The sequence below is a fragment of the Cajanus cajan genome, chromosome 10 (genome assembly GCF_000230855.2).
Source record: "Cajanus cajan strain Asha chromosome 10, NIPB_CcT2T_4, whole genome shotgun sequence".
NCBI classification, from domain to species: Eukaryota; Viridiplantae; Streptophyta; class Magnoliopsida; order Fabales; family Fabaceae; genus Cajanus; species Cajanus cajan.
Window position 1 is genome coordinate 13,214,976 of NC_138526.1, and position 8,001 is coordinate 13,222,976.

Consider the following 8,001-nt stretch of genomic DNA (forward strand, 5'->3'; position numbering starts at 1 on the left):
GGTCGAATTCGAACCTCGGTTTATTAAGGTCAAGTCTGAACCCTCACGAAAATCTAAGGTCGAATTCGAACCTCGGTTTATTAAGGTCAAGTTTGAACCCTCACGAAAATCTAAGGTCGAATTCGAACCTTGGTTTATTAAGGTCAAATTTGAACCTTCATGAAAATCTAAGGCCGAATTCGAACCTCGGTTTATTAAGGTCAAGTTTGAACCCTCACGAAGCTCTAAGGTCGAATTCGAACCACATAAGCCGAGGTCGAATACGAACCTCGGCACTCTCATTAACGGTCGAGTTCGAACCTTAATCAAATCGTTTCACTCAAAATCAAGGTCGAGTACGAACCTTAAACCTCTCATCCGAGGTCGAGTACAAACCTTAGAAAAATTCATTTTACTCCAAAACAGGGTCGAGTACGAACCTTAAAACTCTCATCCGGGGTCGAGTATGGACCTCAAAAAAATTCGTTTTACTCCAAAACGAGGTCCAGTACGAACCTCGACAAAATCGTTTTACACAAACCCAAGGTCAAGTCCATCGTTTGAGGTCAAATTCGAACCTTCGTATAGCTCACCTCACTTCAATTCGAGACCGAATCCGAACCTCAGGCCAAACTCGAACCTCTCAAAAGATTCCTTTACGAAAAACTGAGGTCGAGGTTTAACCCCAGCGTGACCAGCTCGGATCTATAAAAACACAAAATAGACACCGAACGTATACCTCAAAACGCGCACAAAGCAAAAACCAAGCGCAAACACATAAAAGCAAAGAATATATATATATATATATATATATATATATATATATATATATATATATATATCAGCAAAGTTCCCAGAATTCAACACTTGAATTCAAAACAGAAAATTAAACTAGGCTATTAAAAATTGGCCTACACAGAGGCGTTCTCACTAGAACTGTCATCGACATCGTCCTCCTTAACCAGCCTCCTAAAGCGGACAACCTTCTCCACATGCATGGAGGAAAAGTCGAACCCGGGAGCAAGGAGCCGTGCCTGACGAGCAGCCTTGTGGAAGCCCCTCCGATGCTCCATCACAACGGAGCGTTCAACCTCCCCAAGCCTCCCTTCCATGGCCGCCTTCCCCGCCGCCAGCTCCGCAAGCTCCGCCCTCAAGGAGGCAATCTCGTCCTCCCGGCCACCAAGAATGACCTCGCTACGAAGGCGCTCTTCAGCCGCCGCCGCCAACTCTCCTTTGAGAGAGGTCACAACATCCTCCAGAGCCCGCACTTGGCCACGGGAAGACGTCACCTCATCCTCCAAAGAGCGGGCGCGACCCCGAGAGAAGGCGACGAGCTCCTGCAGCTCCCCCACCTGGGAGGCATAAGCCTCGTTGGATCGCAAGGCGATCTCAAGAGACTTCTGCACCCTTGCAAGGTCGCCCCGCGCAGATCAAAGCTCGGCCTCCTACCACTTCGCCTCACCAAGGGCAGCAGTACTAAGAGCCTTGTTCTCCTCCCTCAAGATCTTATTCGCATCCTTCCAGGGTTGAAGTCGGCCCCTCAGCTTGGCCAGGTCCTCTTGCTGCTTGCCCAGGTCCTCCTGCTGCTTGGCCCACCTAGGCTTCCAGTGGCCCAGGATGCCCATAGCCCTTTGCAGAAGGACCTGGGCAGCGTCGAAACTATCCTCGGGGCCGGACTCGTCTATCAACCCCTGGTCCTCGGAGCTCAACGAGCCCTGAGGGAAGAACTTCTCGGCGGTCACCCCTGTGCTCCACAACGAGCCCATGTCGGCCGAGGCGCTCACGTGGTCCAGCCGTACTTTTGAAAGGCCCTTCCCGAAGCGATGGGTTAGGTATCGGCTCCGAGAAGCCCCCTATGACGAGGCGGCGCCGAAGCTGTAGCGATAGGCGGGGGAACCTCACGGCTCGGACCCCCTTCACGAGCCTCAACAGAGGCAAAAGCCGGCGTCCCCTGCTCGGTATCTGGAAGGTCCGCAATAGGAACCTCCGACCTCGCCTACGAAAACCAGCCCCATGTCAAAAAATAAAATAAGGTGGCATACGGAAAACCACAAAAGTCAGGAAACACTACTTACCTCAGCAGCAGGAACAACCTGCTCGATGGCCGGAACCACCACATCGGCAGCCTGGGCGACCCGCCCGGCAGCCTGTGTTGCCGCCTCGGCAGCATCCCCTGCCTGCGGAAGACGGCCCTAGGTCAGAACACAAAAAATCACAATAGAAGACACCAAAAAGCCGAAGAGACAAGGTACTCACCACCTCGGCAGATTGAGCAACCTGCTCGGCAGTCTGAGCCATCTCCTCAAAGGCCACCTGAGGAGCCCTCTTGAGCGGTGGACTGTCGGTAAGGTCCACCGCACCAGCATCAGCAGCCTTGGAGGTCACCTCCTCGGCACCTGGAGGGGTAGAGGTTCCCCCGACCTCCTTTGCTCCCCTCTTTCTCTTCCGATTAACCTTCAGAGGGGAGGCATCTTCCTCTCGTGACTCGGGGACCTCGAGCTCGGTAACATTGTAGCGGTGCTTCAGCTCACGCCATAAGTTTTTCCCCATGATGCCTACATTCACGAGATAAAACACATCAGCAAGTGGAATTTGCACAAACCCCCAAACCACCAAAAAATCAAATACTCACTCTCCAAACCCCTCTCTCTGAACGCCGAGTTCGCAAGCGACAGAACGAGATTGCAATCCAGCGGATGGGGAAGCGTGGCGAGGTTCTCGATGGTAGCCGCCTCCGAAGCAGTCAGCTTCAATTGGCCCACCCCGTGAAACCTAGAAGGTCGGGGGCACCAATAGAAGGGAAATCTTGGCAGCCCCCCGAAATAAAACGCCCCATCTTCCAAGGGGTCAACGTTCACAAGAGCGACTCGAAAAAACTCTTGTTTAAAATTTATGTACGACTGGGAGTAGAGAGTAAACAAACCCCCATCCCTACTCCCACTTAGAGACAATATGCCGTATGGCGGAACGCCCACCTTCAACTGATAAAAATGAAGGAAGACGGGAAGAGACACCTCTATCCCCAAAACTGTGCACAGGACTTGAAAAGCCCTCAGAAAACCCCAACTATTGGGGTGCAACTGGCAAGGAGCCGAGTTGACAAAGTTCAAAAAATCACACTCAAACTGAGTGAAGGGAATACAGACACCTAAATCTCTAAAGAAACAATGATACATATAGAAATGGGGAGGGTCAGTAGACTTCCCCATGTACACACCCTCACCAGCCTGACAAGGTTTAAGCCGGATCATCCGGGAAATAGAAGGGTCACAAACCCTGCTCGACCGCGGGATCCCATTAACCTCAAGAAAGGACCGAAAACGCTCTGGACCCCCGCCATCTCACGCTTGACCCAGTCGTAGCCAGGGACGCTTGGCTCCGGGCTCCGTGGCGGAGGAAGATCCCTCTTCTCGGCGGCGGCTCTCCCGGTAGCCACCGTCCTACCACGCGCCTTGCCCCAAGAAGGCGCAGAAGAACCGGCACTACTCCCCCCAGCCATGGAAAAAACAAGAAAGACTTGAAGAAGATTGGGGAAGAAGGAAAAAGAAGACTGTAGAAAGGAAGTACTTGGTACTCTCCTTCAGAAAACAACCCTAACAATGACTGGGTTACCGGAAACGACGGCAGAAACGAAGAAAGTGGAGACGGAAGACGAGCAGAAAAGTGAGAGAAACAGCGTGCGCAAGAAGCTGAAAGAGCGAAAAGTGAGTAAAGTGAGAGGTGAAGAGGCACGAGTGAGAGGAAAGAAAGTTTTCTCTCAAAATTCAAAACGGTCATGCCACGTGTCGACCTAAGGGCACGCCTGACAACACACTAATTGCAAAGCCATCATTGCATAACCGTCATTTCCCTTAACGCGCCACTTGCACGCTTTTGGAAAATGAACAATTGCGACACATGGCATCTCACAGGCAGAAGTACGCGAAAGGTCACTCCCCCCCGGCGAGCTCGGTCTTAACTCCTCATCCTACGGACTTCGGAGCTCGGGGGGCTAGTGTACTGTCCGTACTGAGAAGCCGAGCTCCGAGCTCGGCATCACTGCACAAAACGAGGTCAGGCACGCGCTACGCAACCTCAGCTCGACATTTAAGCAGATCGTAACCGATCTCGAGCGATCTCGCTTCAGAAGGGATCCATCATTTAATCCTATCATATCTTATCTCAGGCCCAAGGCCCAAAACAACCCTAATTCACACTAAGGTACATGCATTACATATACGAGATTCATACTCCCACAAACACTAACTTTAGCATCGGAGTCTCTTTTGCAGGTACCACCCCCATCTTGGAGCACCAGCGTACCCGTGAAGGAGACTCACCGATCTTACTTGGCGGATCAGCTATACAACAGATTTCCGATAAGAACAATACAATTATTTTCAACTTGTACCTTGCTCTGTTATTTCGTTAATATACAACTATATTGTTTCGTCTGCCTTTTCCAAGTCTTTGACAAAGTATATCTTGATCACAACAATTCGATACATGTCTTTTGATTATCTTAAAAACCACCCGAAACACATGCCCCCTAAAAAATATTTATCTCAAGATTTTGAGAGTAAGTATTTTTTATAACTTAAGATCTTATCTTTGATTTTGTTGTGTTTTCAAGTGAACCCTAATTTCCTCCATATGTTTTCCATGAAAGAATCCACATTAAATGCTTTTGACAACCAACTTATCATTGTAGCAACTTTTACACTTATCAATGTTAGATTTAGGTGGTTGAAAAGATACTGTTGAGGTTTCCTGAAAAATTAAAATGATGATTTTTCCTTAATTCTTGTAAAGATTTTAAATTATTTTATCAAAATATTTTTCATTGGTGAAGTACAACTAAAAAAAAATCCCATCTTCTTTTCTTATAAACTGAATGTGCCTTTTCTTAAATTTTTCATTCCTTTAAACTATTATTGTTGGCATTCCAAAACAATCTCAACTTTTCTAATTTCTTCTTCAGTAAGAATCTCTTTAAGCATTACTTGGGCAATAATTGCATCTTCTACTTTAGGTTATGCTTTTATGTGAACACCCATTTCTACTTTTGTTTTTGCCTCTACTTCTACTCAAGCAACTGTTTCCATTCAAAATCCCATTCAAACTCAAGTTCCTTCAACTCAGATTGTTTTCTTCCACGTTAGGAAGTTGAGCAAAGTATCTCCTTCTTTTTGATTAATCTCCTCTTCTTACTTAGAGAATTCCTCGAGAAGTTTCTCAAGGCTATCTTTTGAAATTGGACCATCATATTTCAATTTCTCTTCATCCACAATAGCAACAACCATTAGAACTTGGATATGCTCAACATATCTCGTTGAACAATAAATAAGTTTGTCTCAACTATCATAACTTTCTACACGAAAACTAGGCAACCATCAACAATCACATTCTCAAACAAATCCTTGAAATGAACAAAATTATTAGTCCAATTACCATACATATTATGATATTTTTTTTGTAATTTTTTTTGCCTTTTCTTTACTTGAGAGGAGGAATTTTGTGATTCTTATACAAGATAATTTACTTATCTTCTAAAAATATGTCAATGATTTTATCAACTGTACTTTTGATATACCAAAACTATATTTCTTATTGAAAATCTTATATGAATTATTTTCCCTAGGTTTTGACAATTAACATGTATAAGTAGGACCTAATTGTAACTCAATCAGATTAACTTCCATTTTTTCACTTACATCCTCAAAAATCATTTCCTCAATATTAGTCTCAACATAAGCAACTTTATCTTTTCAAATAAATTTAGTGAATTTTCTAAATTTTTCTTTTTCAATCTTAATGTGTTACAATATTTTTACTTTTATTTGCTAATTGTACCATATCTCTCAATTGTTGGTTTCAAATTGAAAAATGTAAACTGACAACAATCATTTTTACAAGTTCATGTTCAGAAATTTGAGTGTAACATTAATATTTCATTTTCAAAATTTATTTAAATAATCATCTATCGACTCATTTTGAGATCTTTTTATGTTCACCAAATCCATTAAACTAACTCTTGTTTCTTATTGAAAGAAATGTTCATGAAAAATCATTTCTAATTGAGGTCAATTAAAAATCAAATTTGGTTACTAAAGTAATAAACCAAGTAAAGGCAATCTCTGTTAATGAACTCAGTAAATATTTCATTTTCAAGTATTGATTTCTTACCACACTACAAGAAAAATGCTGATTTTCGACGAAAATTTCCAACGAAAATAGGTAAATTTTCAACAGATTTTCGAAAAAAGTGGCGTCGGAAAAAAAAATCATCGGAAATAATTTTTTCGACGGATATTTTCGTTAGAAATTTCCGACGGAAAAATCCGTCAGAAATTTCTGACAATTTTCCGACAGAATTTTCTGTCGGAAATTATAATTTTTTTTTTAATTTTAAAAAATTTATTAATGTAACAACCTTCATATTTAGCCTCTCAAGGGTTCTATTTCACTGCTTAACGTGTTTTATCCATACTTGTGCAATTTCTGGGAAACTTCCCAGAAGGTCACCCATCCCTGTACTACTCCAGGTCAAGCACGCTTAATTGTGAAGTTTTGATGAGTAAGCTACCGAAATGTATATGTATGTTGTCAGTATAACTTGTACAAATTAATTCATTTAAGTCATCCTCAAATATACAATCTCATATTTGTACTATAATAATAATATATAATAATTTATATTACGAATAATAATAATAATAATATATTTAATTATTCTTTATTTATATGTACTTACTTTTATAATTAACATCTACTTATTTCTATTTAAAATTATAATTTAAATTATTTAATTTTATAATTTATAATGATAATATAATAAAATTATAAATATTTATTTATTACATACTTATAAATTAAATTTTAATATTTTAAATAAATTATTAATTAATTTAATATATTTATTTACCTTAAATCAAACATATAAAATTCAAAAAATGTATTTATTCTTGTTTTTTTTTTCTAATTATCAACTATTAATAAAATACTAACTTAAAATCTTATCTAATTATATATAATATTCTCATATCAAATTTAAAACAAGATATTAGTTATACAAAAATATTAAGATCATATAGTAAATTGTCAATAAGATTTTAGTTAAATAATTTAAAATAATTAATATTTCAATTATATTGTTAATTAGCAAATAATTTATTCAAAAAATAATTTTTTTATATTAATTATTAGTAAAATTTAATAACTTTTAATTTAACAATTAATTGGATCGACGAAATTCAACACACACCATGAGTTATTAAGCGGAATAACTTTATATTAAATGTGAATTTGGTAAATCCAACTATTAGATTGAAAGTTCATATCTCTTATAGATTATATATACAAAACTTTATATTAACCCAAGATGATTTGATACTTCATTTTTATAAAACAAAATTGATGTAATATATTCATTTCAAAATACACTAAAATATGAACACTTTGATCACCTTCCAGTTATTGTTCAATTTTAACAAAATTTGATATACACGTATAAAGTGATATGAACTTTCAATTTAACGGTTGGATTTACAAAATTCACATTTAATATAAAGTTATTGAGCGGCATAATACTTAGTAAAAGTTACACCGGTATAATTATAACCCCCTATATTATATATATATATATATATATATATATATATATATATATATATATATATATATATATATATATACAGAGACAGATGCACGTTTGGAATAGTGTGGCACTTGCCCCCACTACTATTTGACATATACATAATTTTTTATCTAAAAAAATAATATATTTTAAAAATAAAAATTATATTCTAATAAAATAAATATATAAATTCAGAAAAAATGTTTATTTATTTGATATCTGTCAAATTTTTGAAGGAAATTAATTCTCATGTGATAAAAAAAATTTCTTAATAATGAATTAATTTTTAAAAAAAGTTTAATTATAATATATATATGTCTTAATATTCTCATATATAATGTAATATATTAAAATAAATAATTTTTTGATAAAATAAATTTTGTAGCATGCATGTTTATCTTTTGTGT